This window comes from Carcharhinus amblyrhynchos, unplaced genomic scaffold (genome assembly GCF_965287045.1).
Source record: "Carcharhinus amblyrhynchos unplaced genomic scaffold, sCarAmb.v2.hapA scaffold_37, whole genome shotgun sequence".
NCBI lineage: Eukaryota > Metazoa > Chordata > Chondrichthyes > Carcharhiniformes > Carcharhinidae > Carcharhinus > Carcharhinus amblyrhynchos.
In genome coordinates this window covers 3,119,805-3,145,310 of record NW_027649778.1, presented here as the reverse complement: position 1 = coordinate 3,145,310, position 25,506 = coordinate 3,119,805, and the positions used below count along the sequence as shown (strand labels likewise).

At 45.7% G+C, this 25,506-nt stretch overlaps 1 protein-coding gene across 1 annotated transcript in view; it reads right to left on the bottom strand.

The window, feature by feature from the left end:
- sae1 (SUMO1 activating enzyme subunit 1) overlaps positions 1-25,506 on the bottom strand; it is a 125,865-nt gene that overhangs the window by 33,202 nt on the left and 67,157 nt on the right. The window lies entirely within an intron of this gene.

Genomic DNA, 25,506 nt, shown 5'->3' with positions numbered 1-25,506 from the left:
AGTGAGGAGCAGTCCTTTTAACCTTCAAACAGCAGAGCTAAGTCAGCGGGAGCTCTTTCAAGGGTTTACAAACCACTTTTAGTATATAAACACATCCTAAATCACATCACAAAAGCAAAATCTATAAGAACATAAGAAATAGGAGCAGGAGTAGGCCATCTAGCCCTTCGAGCCTGCCCCGCCATTCAATAAGATCATGACTGATCTGAAGTGGATCAGTTCCACTTTCCCGCTTTCTCCCCATAACCCTTAATTCCTTTGTCTGTCAAAAACCTATCTACCCGTGACTTAAATATACTTAGCGAGGTAGCCTCCACCACTTCAACGGGCAGAGAATTCCAGAGATTCACCACTCTGAGTGAAGACGTTCCTCCTCAACTCCGATCTAAACTGCACCCCCCTTATCTTGAGGCAGTGCCCTCTAGTCCTGCTGAATGTCATGTTGAATCATGCCATTAGGGCAGCCCACCAAAACCTCCAAGACACAGATTGTAAGGAACATCAGAAAGGAGGACAAGTAGATGGACAGAAGGAGTTTAGCGAGGGAATCCCAGAGCTCAGGGCCCAGGCAGCTGAAGGCACAGTCAACAGTGGTGGAGCAATGAAAATCCGGACTGTATAAGAGGGCAGAGAATTAGATGAGATACACTGGAAGGTTGTGGAGCCATATATAGAGATGGGGAGGGGTGAAGCATTCCTTTGAATACAGAAGTTTGAGGGGGGGATCTGATAGAGGCATGCAGGTGCAAGCAAGCAATTAGAAAGACGAGTGGTGCGTTGGCCTTCGTTGCAAGGGGAGTTAAGCACAGGAGTAAAGATTTCTTGCTGCATGTGTATGGAACTTTCAATCTGAGATTAATTTTTATTGTGCAAGGGTGTCGAGTGATATGGGTGAATGGAGTTGAGGCACAGTCCAGTTATTATCTATTTATAACCTTTATTTATTAGTGTCAAAGTAGGCTTACATTAACACTGCAATGAAGTTACTGTGAAAATGCCCTAGTCGCCACACTCTGGCATCTGTTTGAATACACAGAGAAAATTTAGCACAGTCAATGCACCTAACCTGCACTCTTTTTGGACTGTGGGAGAAAACCAGAGCACACAGAAAAAACCCACGCAGTCATGGGGAGAAAGTGCAGGCTCTGCACAGACAGTGACCCAAGCCAGGAATCGAACCTGGGTCCCTGACGCTGTGAGGCAGCAGCGCTAACCACTGCACCATTGTGCTGCCCCTACTCGAATACCAGAGCAGGATTCAGGAAATGAATGGACCCTTAGCGTGAAATAATTTTACAGCAGGCTCCAACTTTATTACTGCCGGTCGGCTGACAGACGCATTTTCACTAACTTTTACTTTCACAATATGCAGCCACTCTTCATCACACTGCCTGTACCACTCGCAACTAATTCACTACTTTTGCCAGAAACATCGCAAGATAGTTTATGAGCTTTCATTTGAAAGCACGAGTCAGTAATGTAGTTTCAATTACTGAGCCGGCTCCTTGCCAGCACTGAATGCGTGTACTTAATGATATTGTGCCAGATTTGTTATACACACACAAATGATGAATGGGGTAAGATGCAGAATCAGCAGTTTAAATACATGCAATATTTGCACCTTACAATTGCCATGCAATGACTATCTTTAACACAAGACAATCTAACCATCGCCCCATTGATATCCAATTGCTTTATCATTGCTAAATTTTTTTAAAAATTCATTTTACGGATGTGGGCCTCCTTGGCTAGGCCAGCATTTATTGCCCATCCCTCGAGAAGGTGATGGTGAGCTGCCTTCTTGAACAGCTACAGTCCTTGGGTGCGCCCATAGTTAGGGAGAGAATTCCAGGATTTTCACCCAGTGACAGTGAAAGAGCGCCTGATATATTTTCAAGTCAGGATGGTGAGTGTCTTGGAGGGGAACTTGCAAGTCGTGGTGTTCGCAGGTATCTGCTGCTCTTGTAGGTGGGAATGGTGGTGGGTTTGGAAGGTGCTAAGAACCCTTGGTTGTTGCAGTGCATCCTGTAGGTGGTACACACAACTGCCACTGTGGAGAGGTTGGATGTTTGTGCATGGGGTGCCAATCAAACGGGCTGCTTTGTCCTGGATGGTGTCGAGCTTCTCGAGCGCTGTTGGAGCTTCACTCACCCAAGCAAGCGGGGAGTATTCCATCCCACTCCCGCCTTGTAGAAGGACAGGCTTTGGGTAGCCAGGAGGTGAGTTACTCGCCGCCGGATTCCTAGCCTTAGACCGCCTCTTGTAACCACTGTATTTATATGGCTGGATCCAGTTCAGCTTCTGCTCAATGGTGATCCCATAGATGGCTCCTCCAAATAATCCCATCCCATGCTCTTTCCAGGGAGCCTCACAAATTTTTCTTATCAAACGCTGATCCAATTCCTTTTTGAAAATTGCTGCAGAGCTTGCTTTTCGGGCAGCACATTCCAGATCACCAAAATCGGCTGCATTTGCAAAAAGAAAATCCAGTCTCACCTGTTGCCAATAATTTCAGAGATGGTCCTCTGGTGACAGACCGTCTGGCCAGCGGTCAAATTCTTGGTGGGAGTAGAATTCCTGTTTCCCAAGCTGGAGTCATGTCACTTCATTACCACAGTGAATATCTCTACCTGTGAATCGGCAGTCAGTGGATCGTTTGCTGATAGGGGCCTTCACAATGGGAGAATGAGACTGCCTTCAACCTGCATCCAGCATCCCTATTTTCAGACAGGGTCACTAGATAACATCAGCAGCAGACTTGACTGGTTCCAGCCTTGCCTTGGCCAACTGCTGCATCAGACAAAATTAACTCAATGAGGAAATTAACACATGGGACCACATTAGTTGATTGCTTACCAATGAGGTCACTACTAAAGGGTGTTATGCTGACTTTCAGTGGAACAGTGTAGGAGGCTGAGGCTAGGGAGATCAGACTGGGAACGGGAAGGAGAATTAAAGGCAACACCATTGTCTGTGGACAGCACGGTAGCACAGTGGTTAGCACTGCTGCCTCACAGCGCCAGGGACCCCGGTTCGATTCTAGCCTCTGGTCACGATCTGTGTGGAGGGCACGTTCTCCCCACGTCTGCATGAGTTTCCTCTGGGTGCTCTGGTTTCCTCCCACAGTCCAAAGATGTGCAGGTTAGGTTGAGTGGCCATGATAAATTGCCCTTTGGTGTCAGGAGAATTGGCAGGGTGAACATATGGTGTTACGGGAATAGGGCCTGGGTGAGTTCAAATCCCGCCACGGCAAGTGGTGGAATTTGAATTCAACAAAAAAAATCTGGAATTAAAAATCTACTGATGATCATGAGACCAGTGTTGATTGTCAGAAAAACCCACCTGGTTCATTAATGTGCCTTTAGGGAAGGAAATCCGCTGTCATTACCCGGTCTGGCCTACCTGTGACTCCAGAGCCACAGCAATTTGGTTGACTCTCAACTGTCCTCGGGCAACTGGGGATGGACAATAAATGCTGGCCAGCCAGTGACACCCATGTTCCAGGAATTCTTAATTTCAGATATCTTTTCCTGTATTCAAATTCCTGCCATGGTGGGATTTGAACCCAGTGTCCCCAGAACATTAGCTGACTTTCTGGGTTTAAGGTCTAGCGGTAATACCACTGGGTCATCACCTCCCCTTGTTAAATCACTGGTCATCAACACACCTTATTCTCCAGGTCCTCGCAAATCATGGAGACTTCAGGTTATACTTACCAGATTACTTACTAATTGAGGAAGATGGATGGCCAAAAGCTGCTGATTTTTCTTTTGGAGTCCGGGGTGGGATTGTAGTTGCTGCAGGCTTGAAGGGCTGAATGGCCTCCATCTGCACTGTAGGATTCTATGATCTGGATGCCAGGTCCAACAATCAGACAGCATCCAAGGCAAGTCAATATCTGTGCTTAGTCAAAACGTGGAGACGGCGGCGTTGGACTGGGGTAAACACAGTAAGAAGTCTCACAACACCAGGTTAAAGTCCAACAGGTTTATTTGGGAGTAAACGCCACTAGCTTTCGGGGTTTGCCCCTTCGTTAGATGATCAGAACTCCCACTCACCTGACGAAGGGGGAAACCCCAAAAGCTAGTGGCGTTTACTACCAAGTAAACCTTTTGGACTTTAACCTGGTTTTGTGAGACTTCTTACTTAATCAAAACCCCAGCAACTGGTTGCTTGGTTGACTTTTTAAATAAACTTTCCAATCCTCCTTTGAGATGCCAATTAACAACTGGGCAGGGAGGCAGATTGGCCACTGGCGTGTCACGAGCTGCAGGGAACAAAGCGCTCGGCTCGAATATCACAAAGAAACAAGGTTAATCAGGAAGCAGTGGACACCAAACTTGGGTTTTGAAAGACTGAAGACGGAAGTGGAAAGGAAACAGTGAGTAAGGTCAGGAGCTGTAGTTATGAGTTATTGGGAAATAATGAGGCAGAAGATGAGATAGTTGAAAGAGAAAGGGGGCATGATCTAGTCAGCATCTGCAGAGATGAGGGAGCGTGGACTAACAACATGCATCGACATCATGCAGGACAAAACAATCTACTTGATTGGTACCTCTTCCATACACATACACAAACACAAACTCCACCACTGACAGTAGCAGCTGTGTACACCATCTAAAACATCACAAAATCCTACAGTGCAGAAGGAGGCCATTTGGCTCAAAAAGCCTGCACCAACTACAATCCCACCCAGAACCTATCCCTATACTCCATGCATTGATCCTAGCTAGTCCCTCTGACAATTTATCATGGCCAATCCACCTAACCTGCACATCTTTGGACTGTGGGAGGATCTGGCGGAAACCCATGCAGGCACAGGGAGAATGTGCAAAGTCCGCACAGTGACCCAAGCCAAAAATTGAACCTGGGTCCCTGGTGCCGTGAGGCAGCAGTGCCAACCAGTGCGCCACCTGGATGTACTGCAGGAACTCACCAAGGCTCCTCAGGCAGCTCCTTCCAAACCCCTGACCTCTACCATTTAGCAAGACAAGGGCAGCAGATACCTCAGACACTCCACCACCTGCAAGTCCCCCCCCCATGTAACTCACTACCTGACTTGGAAAAATATCGTCGCTCCTTCACTTGTCACTGGGTCAAAACTCACGGAACCCCTTCCCTAAGAGCTCTTTGGGTGCACCTACACCTCAGGGACTGCAGCGGGTTCAAGAAGGCAGTTCAACACTAACTCAAGGGGCAACTAGGGATGGGTAACAAGTGTTGGGCTTAGCCAGCGACACCCACATCTTGCAAATGAATTTTTAAAAATCACTGAATGCAAGTGCCAGCAAAGCAAGGGAGGTGTCCAGTATCTTAGGCTAAGTGACTGCGGTAAGATCACTGTTCACTGTAAATCGATACAAATGAACTGAATAGTGGTGTTCAAAAGAAAAGCTGATCGAACACTATCTTGAAAACAGATAGAAACCCTAGAAAAAAACAAGTGAATTTGACTAATACATTCACCAAAATCCAGTTGTCCCAGTTATAGAAAGGAGTCTTATAGCAGTCACTGCATATTAATGATGGTCAAAACAATTGATTTTCTATTACAAAATAATAGAATTGGGTGGCACAGTGGTTAGCGGTGCTGCCTCACAGCGCCAGAGACCCGGGTTCGATTCCCAGGTTGGGTCACTGTCTGTGCGGAGTCTGCACATTCTCCCCACGTCTGGGTGGGTTTCCTCCAGAGGCTCCAGTTTCCTTCCACAGTCCAAAGATGTGTGGGTTAGGTGGATTGGCCATGCTAAATTGCCTCTTAGCGTCAGGGGGACTAGCAGGATAAATATGGGGGTTATGGGAATAGGACCTGGGTGGGATTGTGGTCAGTGCAGACTCGATGGGCTGAATGGCCTCCTTCAGCATTGTAGAGATTCCATGAAATTCTATGGAAGATATCAGAACATCTGCAAAAAAATCTGCAGTTCCATGTAACCAAAGTAGAAGTGGTTACCATAATTTTTTTTTTAATTCTTTGATAGGATGTGGGTGACGCTGGGTAGGCCAGCATTTACTACCCATCCTTAATTGCCCCTTGAACTGAACGTCTCACTTGGTCATTTCAGAGGGCATTTTAAGAGTCAACCACATTCTTGTGGTTCTGGAGTCTCACGTAGGCCAGACTGGGTAAGGACGGCAGATTTCCTTCTCTAAAGGGACATGAGCGAACCAGATGGGTTTTTACGACAATGATTGACAGAGGTAGATAGATTGTTGATTGATAAGGGGATCAAAGGCTACGGGAAAGGGGCAGGAGAATGGGGTTGAGAAACTTATCAGCCATGATTGAATGGCGGAATGGACTTGAAGGGCCGAATGGCCCAATTCTGCTTCTATATCTTATGGTTTTACTAGACTTTCAATTCCAGATTTATTTTATTCAAACCAGGTTCCCCAGATCTTGCCCTACATCTCCTGTTACTAGCCCAATGACAATATTACTACACCAAAGACATGCGGGTTAGGTAGATTGGCTGTGCTAAATTTCCCTTCGGTGTCCAAAGATGTGTAGGTTAGGTGGATTGACCATGCTAAATTGCCCCTTAGTATCCCAAAATGCGTAGGTTAGATGGATTGGCTATGTTAAATGTCAGGGGGATTGGCTAGGCTAAATGCATGGGGCTATGGGGATAGGGCCTCGGTGGGATTGATTGGTGCAGACTCGATGGGCTAAATGGCCTCCTTCTGCACTGTAGGGATTCTAAAACCACTATCACCAGCAACACTACATTCTGTACCTCTCTTTCCTTATCTATAAACAGTATGCTTTGTCTACAAACCGCCCAAGAAACAATACTTTTCACTGCATACCAATACATGTGACAATAATAAACCAAATCAAAAATCAAATCAATGCTTCCATAATGTACACTTCTTTTGGAAATACAAGTGTGACCTTTAGCCTTTCGACTGTTTCTATGTCTGATAAGAGCTTGAAACGCAAATAAAGATCAACTGGAATTTATTTGGATAATTAATTATTTAAAAGATTGTTAAGTCTATTTACAGCAGAAACTAGCCATCCAGAAAGTAACTCTTTGCTGGATAAATAATAACGGTAAACCAAAGTTTGCCATTATGGTGTGAAATTTCAACATATCCAGCTGTCATCTGAAGAATTCTTTTGTACCCATAACCAGGTTTAAAAGCATCCAATACAAACTCATTTCCCCCCAGTTGGAAGGGCAAGTTAGGCGTCGCACTGTGGCGGGGGAAATGAAACTGAAGCTCTTAATCGTTAGTAATAAGAGGGGAGAAAGTGAGCGTTTTTTAAACCTCCCCGAAGCTTGCTTTGTCATCCTTGTTTTTTCCTCTCGGCTCGGATACAACTTCTTCCTTTCTCAAACAGTCTGCGGTTTCGTCAAGACACGGCGACCGTGCAGATCAGCCAATCAGGTTCAGCCACAGATCGTGAGATATGTGGCTTTAGGTGTCGCGCTCTTTCAAAGAAGTATTTTTAAAAAGCTGCGGTCTGGATTTAGTCATTTGAAAATTCGCGACAACAATGCATCTGCTCACCTCGTTCAGCAAATATTTCCTACTCCGCTGGAACTCACAGAAGAAATCATTGATCAGTGGCTAGCTACTTTTAACAAATCTGATGATAAATGATATAGCTCAGTGTGTGAACACTGCCACTGGTTTCTGTCTCAGTACAGATTAACACATGCATTGCTGTGAGGAATGCATTTCTCTGGTTTTCTAAGTACAAGTTGACCCAGGGTCATCAGTTGTGGCTCAGTAGGTCACACTCTCACATCAGTCAGAAGGTCGTCAGTTCAAGCCCCACTTTGGGGCACTAAATCTAGGCTGACGTTTCCAGTGCGATGTGGCAGGAGTGCTGCACTGTCAGAGGTGTTTTCCTGGTCAAGACATTAAGTCTTCTCTCCCATGGTGGCACAGTGGTTAGGATTGCTGCCTCACAGTGCCAGGGACCTGGGTTCGATTCCCGGCTTGGGTCACTGTCTGTGGGCAGCACAATGCTCCCTCACAGCGCCGGCAACCCAGCTTGGGTCACTGTCTGTGTGAAATCTGCACATTCTCCTGTGTCTGCGCAGGTTCCTCCAGGTACTCCAGTTTCCCCCCACACTCTGAAAAACGTGCTGGTTAGGTGCTATGTTCTCCCTCAGTATAACTGAACAGGTGCTGGAGTGTGGCGATTAGGGGATTTTCACAGTAACTTCATTGCAGTGTTAATGTAAGCCTACTTGTGATACTAATAAATAAACTTTAAAACTGGCTGTAAAATATCCCCTGGTATTGTTTGAAGAACAGGGGAGTTCTGACCAGTGTGCTGGTGCTGATATTAAGCCCTCTGCTAATACCACCCTCCCAGTCATGCCCTCACTGCTGTTTGTTGGACCTTGCTGTGTGCAGATTGGGTGCCGTGTTTCCTACATTGCAGCAGTGACAAGGCTTCAAAACATCGAGTACTTTGGTTGTCCTGCTGTCACGAGAGGTGCAAGTCCCTTTTCATAGAATCCCTACAGTGCAGATCAGGCCATTCGGCCCATCGAGTCTGCGCCAACCACAATCCCACCCAGACCCTATCCCCATAACCTCAGACATTTACCCTAGCAAGTCCCATTGACATTAAGGGGCAATTTAGCATGGCCAATCCACCTAATCTGCGCATCTTTGGACTTCTAGTGATAAAAATCTGCACTGCTAGATCCTCCTGTTCCTCTACCCCATGTACATTAATTTTCCAAGGACAATGTATGATACAGCACAGTGACACAATGGTTAGCACTGCCGCCTTACAGCGCCAGGGACCTTGGTTCGATTCCCAGCTTGGATCACTGTCTGTGCAGAGTCTGTACGTTCTCCCCGTGTCTGCGTGGGTTTCCTCTGGTTTTCTCCCACAGTCCAAAGATGGTGGATTGGCCATGCTAAATTGTCCCTTAGTGCCAGGGGGGCTAGCTAGGGTAAATGCATGGGGTTACGGGGATAGGGCCTGGGCTGGGATTGTGGTCGATGCAGGCTCGAAGGGCTGATTTCCTTATTGCTCCTGCATTTATTCTGGAGCGCGCATGGCGCTCTGTATATTTCAGTGCTTGCTGAAAACTGGGATGAATCCAACGCTCTCTTTAATTTGAAGAACGAGCTGTTAACAGACTTCTGCTGTTGTAGGCAACCCCTCAACATCTCTTCACCAACCTCCCCCCTGCCCTCCCAAACAACCGTGCACCCTCCCTGCGCGCAACCCCCCCCCTTCTTGCTCTGTCAGCAGTGACAAGATTCAGAGTGTTGTGTATTCGCCGCGATGACAGTAATACATTTCAGGATTGTTGACAAAGTGTGCTTTCTTGGGACTAACCCAGCTGCTTTCAAAAAGGTCCCTCAGCCCCGTGCGTTCACGTGTCATTTGAGACTGGGATTTAAATCTGCAATTTGACAACAATGCGCGACATCCAACCCAGCACTGGAGTTCTCAAATGTTGTTTTATTTGCTGTCTGAGCTCCCTAAAAAAAGGGTCAGTAACCTAAATGCATCACATGTTGTTTGTATACCAGGCTGCACGTGACGGGACGACAAGAGATTACTTTTATGCTTCCATTCACCAAAGCAGATTACTTTAAGATCTCATTAAATCACAGGGAGATTTAACTACCCCCAGACTCAATGGGTGGGTTGGGGGTGGCGGGGTTGGGGGGGAGGTGGTGAAGAGAGAGAGAGAGGAAGACAGGAGGGGAGGGGTTGCATATTCATCCACATCAGAATTTTGTTTACTGCTTTGAGAGTTTCTTCTTCCAAAACCCTCTAACTTATCAGAGGAACAGCAGGAGGCCATTCAGCCCCTCAAGCGCGCTCCACCATTCAATTCGATCCAGTTGCTTTTTTTTTGGCTCTGATGTAGTGATTTCACACTCCTCCAAAGCTGTAACCCTCCCCCCCCAACATTCCTGCACAGATTTACTGAACAGATCACTGAATACTAACTAATTACCTCTCTCTAACCCAAGGGCACAGAAACCAACTGGAGCATGCATACCATTGCTCTAACCGAATTCAGCCTCCCATTCATCGACTCTGTCTAAATTCCTGCTGCCTCGGCAAAGCAGCCAGCATAATTAAATGTCCTACGCACCCCGGACATTCTCTCTTCCGCCTTCTTCCATCGGGAGAAAGATATAACAGTCTGAAACCATGTACCAACCGACTCAAGAACAGCTTCTTCCCTGCTACCATCAGACTTCTGAATGGGCCTATAATATTTGATTTGATTTATTATTTATTAATATACTAAATATAGTATAATACATGTTATTAGTATAGTGAAAATAATCATTTCTTGCATGCTATACAGACAAAGCGAACCATATAGAAGGCTAATCTTTCTCCACAATCTACCTTTAAATGCAACATGAGAGGGCGGGAAAGTGGAACTGAGCCACGACAGATCAGCCATGATCTTATTGAATGGCGGGGCAGGCTCGAAGGGCCAGATGGCCTACTCCTGCTCCTATTTCTTATGTTCTTATGTTCTTATGATATTATGCAACCTCTCCTTTCCTTCTCCCCCATGTACTCTATGAATGGTATGCTTTGTCAGCAACAGCTCACATGAAACTGCATCCCAACACATGTGACAATAACAAATCAGATCAATTCAAGTTAACTTAGTGCCGAGTGGAGACCAAACACGCAGAGTAGAGAATGTTTGGAACACTCTACCCCACAGGGCTGTAGAAAGCTCAATCACTGAGCATGTTCAGGGTGGGAATAATAGATTTCTAGAGACCAATCGCAACAAGGGATTATGGAGATAATGTGGGAAAGTAGCAGTGATAATCAGCTTTGATCTAATCAAGTGGCAGAGCAAGCTCGACGGGCTGAATGATCCACTCCAGTTCTGATGGAGTCTTTCTGGTCTGTGTGGCAAGAGCTAAACTCACTGAGCTTGGAGTAACTGGTATCCGTACAGTGCAGAAGGAGACCATTCAGCTCATCAAGCCTGAACCAACATCAATGCTACCTCGGCATGGATAGAGTGAATAGTCAGTAGCCTTTTCCCAGGGTGGAAGAGACAATTACTAGGGGGCATTAGTTTAAGGTGCGAGGGGCAAGGTCTGAAGGACATGCACAAGGTATGTTTTTAAACACAGAGGGTGGTGAGTGCCTGGAACTCGCTACTGAGGGAGGCAGTGGAAGCAAATACAATGGTGACTTCTAAGGGGCGTCTGGACAAATACATTCCCACAAATGGGACGGGAATAGAGGGATATGCTAGGCTTGTACTCGTTAGAGTTTAGAAGAATGAGGGGAGATCTCATTCAGGCATATAAGATGATGAATGGGATGGATAGGATAGAGGTGGAGAGGCTCTTCCCGCTCAGAAAGGACAGTAGGACTAGAGGGCACAGCCTCAAGATGGGGGGGGGTGCAGTTTAGAACGGAGTTGAGGAGGAACTTCTTCACTCAAAGGGTGGTGAATCTCTGGAATTCTCTGCCCGTTGAAGTGGTGGAGGCTGCCTTGCTAAATATATTTAAGACGCAGGTAGGTAGGTTTTTGATAGGCAAGGGGATTAAGCGTTATGGGGAGAAAGCGGGAAAGTGGAACTGAGCCACGACAGATCAGCCATGATCTTATTGAATGGTGGGGCAGGCTCGAAGGGCTAGATGGCCTACTCCTGTTCCTATTTCTTATGTTCTTATGTTCTTATGATATGGCTCCAGGAAGGATTCGATTCCTGGCTTGGGTCACTCTGTGTATGGAGTCTGCATGTTCTCCCCATGCCGGCATAGGTTTCCTCCGGGTGCTCCGGTTTCCTCCCACAATCTGAAAGGCATGCTGGTTAGGGTGCATTGACCCAAAAAGATGCTGGAATGTGGCAACTGGGGGAATTTCACAGTAACTTCAATGCGGTGTTAATGTGAGACTATTTGTGACTAATAAATAAATTTTAACTTTAAGGGGCGTCTTGGCAAACAAATGAATAGGATGGGAACAGCGGGATATGGTCCCTGGAAGGGTAGGGAGTTTTAGGCTTGAAGGGCCAAAGGGCCTGTTCCTGTGTTGTAATTTTCTTTGGAAAGTGGAGGAATTGGATTTGACAGCTCTGCAGCTTACAATACATGCTGTACATGTTAAAGATCAAGGGTACATGTAAACAATGTCTCGATGCACATCTGCATTAATCATTTAAACAAATAATTTCTCTCTCTAGCCATCATAAGAGTACACTGATCATTTAAACCCACAAGTGCTTTGCTGTACTGAACTGGAAAAATGATTTTACTTAAGTACAGTGAGCCAGAGGTAGGTTTTGTACACACCTGTGAAGGTGAAAATGACCTTTAGCACCGATTCTGTTCCAATTATGCAATGACATGTCCTTACAATTGCAGCCCCTTTTTTCATTCTTTATTTCAAGCATATTCCAAATGTAATCTTCATAAAAGGCCTTCTGGCACCACAAGGAGTTCAATACTTGCAAGGCAGATAATTTCAGAACTTTCAGAGGTAAATGTTGGCAAGTGTGAAGTTGTCCACTTTGGTAGGAATAATGGTAGGAAGGACTATTACTTACGTGGCGAACAACTGCAGCAGGCGACGGGGCAGAGGGACCTCGGGGTCCTTGTGCATGAGTCGCAAAAACCCAGCCTGCAGGTGCAGCAGGTGGTCAGGAAGGCGAATGGGATGCTGGCCTTCATAGCGAGGGGGATTGAATATAGAAGTAGGAAGGTCTTGCTGCAGCTGTATAGGGCACTGGTGAGGCCGCAGCTGGAGTACTGTGTGCAGTTTTGGTCGCCGCACTTACGCAAGGATATTTTGGCCTTGGAGGGAGTGCAGAGGAGGTTTACTAGGCTGATACCAGAGTTGAGGGGGTTGAACTATGAGGAGAGGCTGAATAAACTAGGCTTGTACTCGTTAGAGTTTAGAAGAATGAGGGGAGATCTCATTGAGACGTATGATGATGAATGGGATGGATAGGATAGAGGTGGAGAGGCTCTTCCCGCTCAGAAGGGACAGTAGGACTAGAGGGCAGAGCCCCAAGATAAAGGGGGGACGGTTTAGAACGGAGTTAAGGATGAACTTCTTCACTCAAAGGGTGGTGGATCTCTGGAATTCTCTGCCCGTTGATGTGGTGGAGGCTGCCTCGCTAAATATATTTAAGACGCGGGTTGATAGGTTTTTGATAAGCGAGGGGATTAAGGGTTATGGGGAGAGGGCGGGAATGTGGAACTGAGACACGACAGATCAGCCATGATCTTATTGAATGGTGGGGCAGGCTCGAGGGGCTAGATGGCCTACTCCTGCTCTTATTTCTTATGTTCTTATGTTCTAAATCTGGGGCTGAACCAGGACCGAAGTCACAAAGTCAGAGAGGTTTACAGCATGGAAACGGGCCCTTCGGCCCAACTTGTCCATGCCGCCATTTTTTTAAAAATCACTAAGCTAGTCCCAATTGCCCCATTTGGCCCTTGTTCCTCTATACCCATCTTACCCATGTAACTGTCTAAATGCTTTTTAAAAGACAAAATTGTACCCGCCTCTACTACTATGGGCCTATTTTACCAGCACGCCCACCCCGAAATCGCAGTGAGTGACGCTCGCAGAATGGCATTCTCCACTGGCCTCTGGCACGATCCTACGAGCCTCGGGCAGGGTGTGCTGGTAAAATTCTGGCCTATTTCTGACAGCTCGTTCCAGACACTCACCACCCTCTGTGTGAAAAAACTGCCTCTTCTGGACCCTTTTGTATCACTCCCCTCTCACCTTAAACCTATGCCCTCAATGAAAACAGAAGGTGCAGGAAAAACTCAGCAAGTCTGGAAGCATCTATGGTAAGTGGCAAACAGAGTTAACATTTTGAGTCCAATATGACTCATCAGAATAGCATTATTTGGCATACACGCACGCACACGCAAGTACGTGTGTGCAGGTGGATGCACCCACATGCTAGGGTACGGTTACAAGACCAATGCGTTCTAACTTTCACATATTTGTGAAACATCTTTGCTTAAAAGTAATATTGAAACTCAAGATGCCATCTGGTGACAATGCAACCCATTGGGCGGGATCTGCTGGCCAGAAAATCTTTTAGAATTCCTGAATTTCCTCAACCGGAAAATCCCGCCCGAGGTCAAAGGGCCTGGCGATGGTCCTTCCCCAGAATGGGAAAATTTGCCCCATTAAGTGAAGATCTCAGTGAGACCAAGAGATGAAAGAAAAACCCGTCTGTTTTATCTATTCATTTATTGCCCATCCCTAATTGTCCTTGAACTGAGTGCCGGGCCATTTCAGAGAGCAGCTAAAAGTCAACCACATTGCTCTGGAGTCACATGTAGGCCAGACTGAGTAAAGACGTCAGATTTCCTTCCCCAAAGGGACATTAGTGAACCGAGTGGGTTTTTCCAACAATCGACAATTGTTTCATCAGCAGATTCTTAATTCCAGATAATTTTATTATTGAATTCAAATTCCACCACCTGCCGTGGCAGGATTCGAATCCGGGTCATCAGCTGAGTATCTGGATTAATAGGGCTTGCAACAATACCACTAGGCCATCCCTGGAATTCTAGCTGGAGAATGCAATGTTGGCAGCAGGACAATAAATTGCCTCATTGCATTGAACACAGTTCCCTGAGCTATGGGCGGAATTAGGAAGCAATGTTAAAGGATATGCTCCTCACTCAATTCCACACTTAAACATAAAGATCATAAGAACTAGGAGCAGGAGTTGGCCATCTGGCTCCTCGAATGGCTGCCATTCAATAAGATCATGGCTGATCTTTTCGTGGACTCAGCTCCACTCACCCGCCCACTCACCATAACCCTTAATTCCCTTATTGTTCAAAAACGTATCTATCCTTGCCTTAAAAACATTCAATGAGGGAGTCTCAACTGCTTCACTGGGCAGGAATTCCACAGATTCACAACCCTTTGGGTGAAGAAGTTCCTCCTCAACTCAGTCCTAAATCTGCTTCCCCTTATTTTGAAGCCATGCCCCCTGGTTCTAGTTTTACCTGCCAGTGGAAACAACTTCCCTGCTTCTAAATGATCTATTCCCTTCATAATCTTATATGTTTCTACAAGATCTCCCCTCATCCTTCTGAATTCCAATGAGTATAGCCCCAGTCTACTCAGTCTCTCCGTATAGGCCAACCCTCTCCTCACTGGAATCAGCCTAGTGAATCTCCCCTGCACTCCTCCAGTGCAAGTATATCCTTTCTCAAGTAAGAAGGCCAAAATCGTAACTAATACTCTGGGTGTGGCCTCACCAGCACCTTTTATAGCTGCAACATAACCTCACTGTTTTTAAACTCCATTCCTCTAGCAATGAAGGACAAAATTCCATTTGCCTTCTTATCCTGCTATACCTGCAAACCAACTTTTTGTGATTCATGCACAAGGACACCCAGGTCCCTCCGCACAGCAGCATGCTGCAATTTTTTACCATTTAAATAATGGTCCATTTTGTTGTTATTCCTACCAAAATGCATGACCTCACATTTATCAACATTGTACTCCACCTGCCAGACCCTTGCCCACTCACTTAAGATTATCTATATCCCTTTCAGCGTCCTCTGCACACTTTGCTACGCCACGCATCTTAATATCACCTGCGAATTTTAACACACTACACTTGGTCCCCAACTCCAATCACCTATGCAAATCGTAAACAACTGTGGTCCCAATAGTGATCTCTGAGGTACTAGTCACTGATCGCCAAACAGAAAAACACCCATTTACCCCCACTCTTTGCTTTCTGTTAGTTAACTAATCCTCTATCCATGCTAATACATTACCCGTAACACTGTGCGTCTTTACCTAATGTAGCAGTTTTTAGTGTGGCACCTTGTCAAATGCATTCTGGAAATCCAGATACACCACATCCACAGGTTCCCCATTGTCCACTGCGCATGTAACGTTCTAAAAGAATTTCACCAAAGTAGTCATACATGACCTGCCCTTCTTTCCAATGGGACAATTTACATCCAGATGTCTTGCTATTTCTTCCTTAATGATAGATTCAAGCATTTTTCCCTACTATGAAAGGCTTTGTTTTGCTGCAATGCAGGCATTTGGCACACCAGGGGTTAAATGGTAACATCATGGAACAATGGCAAGTGCCAGAGAGTTCTCTTCAGGTGCCAATCATAATTTCTCTGCCCCATCAGCTTCCTTATTACATCATCTACCCGAGCCTGGTTTCCTGCAGGCTGTTTTTCGGCTGCTCACATCAACCTTGAAGCTGTTAGCTGTAACACCCACGGGTTTTTTCCATCGGGCAGCTTCCACACAGCAGTGTGCTTCTTTATTATTCACTCAATACTGTTAATAATAGTGCTGATGTTATCAGTATACTTGTCACCCGCGCTTTACGTGCTCTCAGTTGAGAACCAAAGTGATCAAAGCCACCGTATCTCATTGTTAAAAGTTTATACTAGCCCGTCACAATAACACTCCAGTTATCTTGGGACATTTAATGTGATGCATTGGATTTTAGATTGGAAAATAAACTACTCTCTACTGCACTGATGCAGCCAGCCCTCCCATCATCCCCACAAAGACCATTTTACTCTCTGTCCCCCAACAAAAGATCATTCATTCCTAGGGCACAGCCTCATGGCTGCCATTGTCCTCCGACGCATCAACATAGTTGGCACTAGCTTTGTTCTCTCAACAACCTCAATTAAGGACAGAAAATACTGGAAAATCTCAGCACGTCTGATAGATCTGTGGAGAAAGAATAGAGCCAACATTCCATAAGAACGTAAGAACTAGGTTAGAGCCATCTGGCTCCTTGAGCCTGATCTGCCATTCAATAAGATCACAGCTGATCTTTTTGTGGACTCAGCTCTACCTACCCGCCCGCTCACCATAACCCTTAATTCCCTTACTGTTCAAAAATCTATCTATCCTTGCCTTAAAAACATTCAATGAGGGAGCCTCAACTGGGCAGGGAATTCCACAGATTCACAACCCTTTGGGTGAAGAAGTTCCTCCTCAACTCAGTCCTAAATCTGCTCCCCCTTATTTTGAGGTCAGGGATGACCCTTTATCAGGGCCGAAGACAAGCAGAATAGGACAAGATCACACTGTGAGGGTGAGGGGGATGGGGGGAATGCTGTAATCAATAGGGACGGCATAGGTAAAGGAATTTGAACGCATGAAAAGGATGTGTTAAATGTGTTAAAGCAAATTACGGTGGATGTTAGAATCTGAAAACCAAAGAGAAAATGCTGGAAAATCTCAGCAGGAATGGCAGCATCTGTGAGGAGAGAAAAAAGAGCTAACGTTTTGAGTCCAGGTAGCCCTTTGTCGAGCTTTTGGTGTATTAAATGGGAGTTGGAGTTGTCACTTAGCCCTATTAAGCGTGCTCCAGCATTCAATTATAATTAATTATAGCTGACCGTCTCCCACAACTCCACCTCCCTGCACTATCCTCATATCTCTCAACTGCTTTATTCTCCTGCCTTTTCTCCATAACCCTTGATCCTCTTATTAATCAAGAACCTATCTATCTTTGTCTTAAAGACACTCAATGACCCGGACTCCACAGTCTTCTGCAGCAAAGAGTTCCACAGATTCGCCACTCTCTGGCTGAAGAAATTCCTCCTCATCTCTGTTTTAAAGGACCGCCCCTTTAGCCCTCCGGTTATACCCTCCGGTTCTAGTTTTTCCTACTAGTGGAAACACCCTGTCCAAGTCCACTCTATCCAGGCCTCGCAGTATCCTGTAAATTTCAATAAGATCCCCCTTCATCCTTCTAAACTCTAATGAGTACAGACCCAGAGTCCTCAACCATTCCTTAGACAACAAGCTCTTCAGTCCAGGGATCATTCTTGCGAAGTTTGCACATTCTCCCCATGTCTGCGTGGGTTTCCTCTGGGTGCTCCAGTTTCCTTCCACATGTCTGAAGATGTGCAAGTTAGGGGGATTGGCCATGCTAAATTGCCCCTTAGTGTCAGGGGGATTAGCAGGGTTAATATGTGGCGATAGGTGGGATTGTTGTCGGTGCAGGCTCGATGGGGCGAATGGCCTCCTTCTGCACTGTAGGGTTTCTATCATTCTATGAAAATACGAGGGAGAACTCTGCTGCTTTTCTTTGGATTTCACATGGTACAGGAATTCTATAAAGTCCTCCTGTCCTCAAGGCAGAGACTCATGCTTGTGCTCAGAAACTCGCTCATTCTTCAAGTGACCCTAGACTGCAAGGGTCAGTAGGCTAATCGTTTAGAAAGGGCAACACAACAGACCCTGTTTCTGTCATCATTTTCCACGCACTTTCTAGTCAAGGTCACCGGTTTGCAATTAGTCCAGGGCCATGAAGACGATTTGCTGACCCGACTAAAGATCAGCAAACTCAGCACAGGCCAAGAGTCAAACCTGCAACCTTCTGGTCTTCATGCCTCAACGCTACCCCGGTGTTACAACTTAAAAAAAAGTACAATAACCACTTTCTCCAATTACAATCCAGAAACATAACCCACTTTGTTAAGGCTTTCCTCTCAAAAGAAACTATTTAGAAGTTATCCTTTTAGCAGGCCCTCGTGCTAACATTTTCTGCACAGCTTGTAAAGGAGTGTTATTCTGTACGAACATACACACAAGTGATGAGGCTATCAGCACAAGTCTTGCCTATGTGGCTTGGCCCAAAGCCATTATTTTTGCTTCTGTCCACACCATAACACACGGTCTCTTTCAATAGTCAGTCCATCTGGCCTTTTGTACTCCTACCCATCTTCTCAATCCTGGCTGCTTCTCTGCCTCACATGTCTGGGCAAGTACCCTTGTGATAGCCTGATGTGCCTGAACCATTGTTAAGTCTTTATATTCTGTCAGGATGTTGGCAATAAGACCACTTTGAAATTGCTAGAGTCCTGATGAGTGACTGAACACCCTTTGTGCATTGGTGGCACATACAATGCTTCAGATCAATGTATTTGATATACTTAAATCATTGTAAAGTTTTTAAAGTTTATTTATTAGAGTCACAAGCACACTTACATTAACACTGCAACAAAGTTACTGTGAAAATTCCCTAGTCGCCACACTCTGGCACCTGTTCGGGTACACTGAGGGAGAATTTAGTACGGCCAATGCACTCAACCAGCACTGTGGGAGGAAACCAGAGCACCCGGAGGAAACCCACGCAGACAGGGAGAGAACGTGCAAACTCCACACAGACAGTGACCCGAGCTGGGAATTGAACCCGGGTCCCTGGCACTGTGAGGCAGCAGTGATAACCACCCAGACATAGATTAATTTTATTAAACAACAGCTCCAACAAAGGGACCTGACAGTTTAGCTGCAGAGAGGATATTTCTCATCATGGGGAACAGTTTCAAAATAAGGGGTTTCCCATTTAAGGAGGAATTTATTTTCTCAGAGTCGTTAAACTTTAGAAATTGCTACCCCAGAGAGCAGTGGAGGCTGGCTCATTGAATATACTCAGTGTCAAGTTACAGATTTTTTTTGGTCAACAAGAGAGTCAAGGGTTATTGGGGCAAAAACAGACATGGGGAAAAATCTCAGCAGGTCTGAAAGCATCTGTGGGGAGAGAATAGAGCCAACGTTTTGAGTCTAGATAACCCTTCATCACAGCTCAATTCAGATTCCAGCATCCACGGTATTTTGCTTTTATCTAAGCATTATTGGGAGACAGGTAAGAAAATGGATTTAAGGCCACAATGAGATCAGCTAAGGGAAACAGTAGTGTAATGGTATTGCCACTGGAATGGTAATCCAGAGACGCAGGGTAATGCTCTGGGATCCAGGTTCGAATCCCACCATGGCAAATGATGAAATTTATATTCAGTGAAAATCTGGAATTAAAAGACTAATGATGGTCCATGAAACTGTTATTGAGTGTTGTAAAAACCCATTTAGTTCACAAATGCCCTTTAAGGAAGGAAATCTGTCGTCTTTACCCAGCCTGGTTGACATGCGACTCCAGAGCCACAGCAATGTGGCTGATTCTTAAATGTCCTCAGGTATGGGAAATAAATGCCTACCCTGCCAGTGATGCCCACAGGCCATGAGCGGATTAAAAAAAAGCCATGACTTTATTGCAACAAAAACCAGAAAATGCTGGAAAATCTCAGCGAGTCTGACAGCGTCTGCGGAGAGAGAATAGAGTTAATGTTTCAAGTCTGGATAAAGGTCATCCAGACTCACTCACTCAGCTGATGAAGGAGCAGTGCTCCGAAAGCTCGTGCTACCAAATAATTCTATATTGATATTCTATAGCGTTTCAAAAGAATGAGAAGCTAATCTAATTGAAAATTAAAAAGTTCTTACAGGATGCAAAAGGGTAGATGCAGATAGGTAGTTTCTCCCGAGTGGCGAGTCTAGAATCAGGGGACACAGTCTCAGACTAAGGGGCAGTCCATTTAGGACACAGATGAAGAGAAATTTCTTCACTCAAGAGGGTAGAAACTTTAACCTGGGGACTACTTACTGCGTCCACAGATGCTGTCAGACTTGCTGAGGTTTTCCAGCATTTTCTGTTTTTGTTTCGGATTCCAGCATCCGCAGTATTTTTGCTTTTAACCATGATTTTATTGAATGGGTGAGCTGCTGCAAGGGGCAAATTGGTCTATATTTCTTACCCTCTTACCATAGTTCTCAAACGATGAGAGAGTCTTTCGTTTCAATGTGACTCTGTGATAACCACATAGATTACTACTGCTTGCATGGCAGAGAAAGCAATTGACTCTTTTCGAATCAGTGGAAGTTATTAAGGGTACACAATCAGGAAAAGTGCAATGTGCACTGACCATTACTCCAAATATCACAACCAGGAAGGCAGCTGTGTACACTTGACAAGAGAGAGAAACACAAAACACCTGAAAGTCTTGTTAAATGCTGTTTTGGTAAAACTTCAGTGGCCTTTTATTTTTAGCACAGGTGGTGTTTTGGTGACTGGAGTTGGAGGGGTTTAGAACTATTAGTACGAGAGGAAGCAGCGATGTTGTGCTGAAGCAGGTGGGATAGCGGGATCAGTCTGCAGCCTCTGAGCAGCTGAGTAACCAAGCAGCGCAGACAATGGAAATACTAAAAACTGCAGCAGGAAGCAGGGCTTCTGTTATTTATGGCGAATTCTTAAGAAAATAAAACAGAACAGTCTGAACAAAATACTGCTAAAATAATACCTTTTGGTGCAAGTGTTTTGACAAGAATAAATTAGCAAAAAGATCCGGAAAGCTCCCTCATTACACAACCAATTTTACAGTGTGAAATGTGGCCATTCGTCCCATAACACCAGTGCTGGCTCTTTGCTGGTGTGATATCCCCCCATGAGACCCATAGGGAAATCGCAGACTGATCTCCCCGTGAGGCTCGTGGATTACAAGCTCCCCTGGTAACAGGTAGTGGTGGCATGGTGGCATAGCCGTTAGTACTGCTGCCTCACAGCGCCAGGGGCCTGGGTTCAATTCCTGGTTCAGGTCACTGTCTATGCGAAGTCTGCACATTCTCCCCGTGTCTGCATGTGTTTCCTCCGAGTGCTGCGGCTTCCTCCTCCCACAGTCTGAAAGACATGGTGGTTAGGTGCACTGACCTGAATAGGTGCCAGATTGTGGCGACTAAGGGATTTTCACAGTAACTTCATTGCAGTGTTAATGTAAGACTTACTAGTGACTAATAAATAAACTTTAAACTTAAGTGGCCTGCCCAGCTGGAACTCATTACCTAAGTCTTTTAGAAGGTAGGCCCAGGGCTGAGCCTGCTGAACTACTTGTCTGAGGCAGGGACTAGCTTGTGAGCACCACAGTAGCGGTTTTACCTTGCATTCTGTAAATAAACTCCTTTCCAGTTGGGAATACTCCTTCCCCACACCCTCGAGATCGCCGCTACTTCAGATATTTAGTCAATTTTCCCTTAAATACCCATTGATTTGGGGCAGCATGGTGGCATTGTGGTTAGCACTGCAGCCTCACAGCGCCAGGCAGCCAAGATCAATTCCGGTCACTGCTTAGAGTTTACAAGTTTCTCCCTGTGTCTGCGTGGGTTCCCTCTGGATGCTCCGGTTTCCTCGCACAGTCCAAACGACGTGCTGGTCAGGTGGACTGGCCATGCTAAATCGCTCCTTCATGTCAGGGGATGAGGGGGGTAAATATATGGGGTTGCAGGGATAGGGCTTGGGTGGGACTGTGGTCAGTGCAGGCTCGATGGGCCAAATGGCCTCCTTCTTCACTGTAGATTCCATGAGCCTGAACCACTTCCTGTGGCAAAGCACTTCGTGCACTATCTTTCTGAATGTAGAAAATAATTCTCAGTCTTTCTCCGCATTCTAAGCGTACAATCTAGTTTTAAATGGTTGCACAGGCAACAGTAGAGATTCTGTTAAACTTTGTCAGTTTGGCACTTTCTGCCCAACAGGTTTCACAAGTGCTGGCACTTGGCATATTCAGTTAGCCATCAGCGCCACACAGAAAACACAGCTACAAAAGAGCAGTTCAACTGCCTGTAATCACCTGGGTTATACTCGTAGCTCCATTTTGGAGCTCTACTAGGGAAACTCCCAGCATTATAAAATTACTCCAGAGGCTGGCATGCTCCAGCAACGCGCTGTATAAATCCAAGTCTTTCTTTCTGGGAACCAGAAATATCTGCTAAAAGGTGCTGCAAAATCTACATTGTAAATTCATCCTATTTGGGTTGTGTTGGTGTGATTGTAGCACGCTTATTCCTTCCCCTTCAACAAACTGACAGCATCACTGCCGTATTAACGATAGGATGGGCACAGTAAGAAGTCTCACAACACCAGGTTGAAGTCCAACAGGTTTGCCTGGAATCCCGAGCTTTCGAAGCGCTGCTCCTTCATCAGGTGATGACCACGAAATCATTCCACTCACCTGATGAAGGAGCACTGCCCTGAAAGCTCGTGATTCCAAACAAACCTACTGGACTTTAACCTGGTGTTGTGAGACTTTTTACTGAACCCACCCCAGTCCAACTCTGGCATCTCCACATCATAACAATGGGATGGTCTGGTTCACTGCGAGTTAAGGAATTTTTAAAATTCATTTGTGGGACATGGACGTTACTAACTAGTTCCCTGATGGCAGTTGAGAGTCAACCACATTGCTGTGGCTCTGGAGTAGCATGTTGGCCAGACCGGGTAAGAACAACAGATTTCCTTCCTTAAAGGACATTAGTGAACCAGATGGGTTTTTCTGACAATCGACAATGGTTTCATGATCATCAGTAGATTCTTAATTCCAGTTTTTTCTTTTTATTAAATTTAAATTCCACCATCTGCCGTGGCGGGATCTGAACCTGGGTCTCCAGAACATTAGCTGAGTTTCTCCTCTAAAGTGTTGATGCTGCATGATCACCTTTCCTGCACAACTAAACTTCTGGACAATCAGCTTTTCCCTTTGAAAGCCACCACCTTGTGGAATGAGCTATAGAGGGGTTTTGAGTACAGAGTCACTCAAAGCGCTTAAAAAGGCTGCATATCAAGGTTTTATGAGAAGAGGATATTTCTGGATGATTTTGGTGAGTCACGAGTAACCAAAGACTCCAGCAGCTTTGCATGCTCAAGCCATAGGAGTCCGGCTAGTTTTGTTAAGCTTCTACAAAAAGGCCACACTGTAGGTGCGCTAACTGGCACCTTGTCAGAGCAAGTGAATTTGCTGGTATCTTCTCACCCTTCTTCCTGTTGCTTTATGATTCCCATGCAAAGCAAAACTGCTCCTAACAGGACTCAATAGTGGAAGTCTCTGTGGGAATACGGGCTCATTCCACCCAAGAGGTGCAACTCCAGGAAAGGCACAAACACAAGTACAGGAGGTGCATTAGATGTCCCAGCACACAGCTCTGCACACCCTCATTCAATGGAACTAATGCACAACTTACAGCATAAATGGGATATTACTGGCTGAGACCAGTTTACTGCCAATCTGCCATCAGTCTCGACATTGAACCACATCCCGGAAAATGGTCACTCAACCCAAAGCCAGGTAGATGCAAAAATCCACATGACGGCAAAGTCTTCATTAATATTCCCAAATCCTTTCTTGCCATTTATTGTTATGTTAGCACTGCTGCCTCACAGCGCTAGGGACCTAGGCTCGATTCCTGGTTTGGGTCACTGTCTGTGCAGAGTCTGTGTGGGTTTCCCCTGGGTGCTCCAGCTTCCTCTCACACTCTGAAAGACGTGCTGGTTAGGGTGCATTGACCGTGATAAATTCTCCCTCAATGTACCCTGAACAGGCGCTGGAGTGTGGCGGCTAGGGGGATTTTCACAGTAACTTCATTGCAGTGTTAATGTAAGCCGACTTGTGGCACTGATAAATAAACTTTAAAACTTGAAAGGGTCACAGACTGTGTGGAATTTGCATATTCTCCCCATGTCTGAGTGGGTTCCTCTGTGCCACTGTGCTGCCCACAGTATTGAATATCTACAACGTATCTCCTGCCCCGAAGGCAGTGAATTGCTTTCTGGGATAGGGTTATATGAAGTGGATACCACCAACAACATTCCCAAGTTTTATTCACGTGTTATCCAAGATAGCCAATGTCAGCAGGTGATCAGATTGCAAAAGATGTCACAGAGAAGACTGATATCACGCTAATCCTCACACAAACTCCACAAGGAGTGACAAATGTATCTTACAATGACTTACAATCATAGAAATCCTACAGTGCAGAAAGAGGCCATTCGGCCCATCGAGTCTGCACCAACCACAATCACACCCAGGCCTACCCCCATATTCCTACATATTTACCCACTAATCCCTCTAACCTATGCATTTCAAGACACTAAGGGGCAATTTTAGCATGGCCAATCAACCTAACCCGCACACCTTTGGACTGTGGAAGGAAACCGGAGCACTCGGAGGAAACCGATGCAGACATGAGAAGAATGTGCACACTCCACACAGACAATGACCCAAGCCAGGAATCGAACCCAGGTCCCTGGAGCTGTGAAGCAGCAGTGCTAACCACTGTGCTACCGTGCTGCCCTTCAATCCCATGTTAACTGCTTGCCTCTTCATGATCTCTGAAGAAGTGTAGAAAGCTGCTCAAGCGAATAACAATAAATCACTAGGCAACAAGTACACCACTGCCAGGATATCTGCATCCCCAAAACACAAAGAAAGATTAATTACAGCTAGAGCAGGTGGGGTAACACTTCGGTAGCAATAACAGGAAGACAGATTATTATTTGAATGGGTGTTAACTGTGAGAGGTGGATACTCAACGAGGCCTTGGAGTCCTTGTGCATCAGTCGCTGAAAGTAAGCGCGCAGGTACAGCAGAGAGGCAAATGGTACGTTGGCCTTCATAGCGACGGGATTTGAGTATAAGGATAGGGATATTTTGCTGTAATCATATTGGGAATTGGTGAGGCCACACCTGGAGTATTGTGTGCAGTTTTGGTGTCCTTATCTGAGGAAGGATGTCCTTGCTATAAAGAGTGTGCAGTGAAGATTTACCAGGCTCATTCTTGGGATGGCAGGTCTGTCATATGAGGAGACACTAAGTCGGTTAGGCTTATTTTCACTGGAGTTTAGAAGAATGAGGGGAGATTCATAGAAACT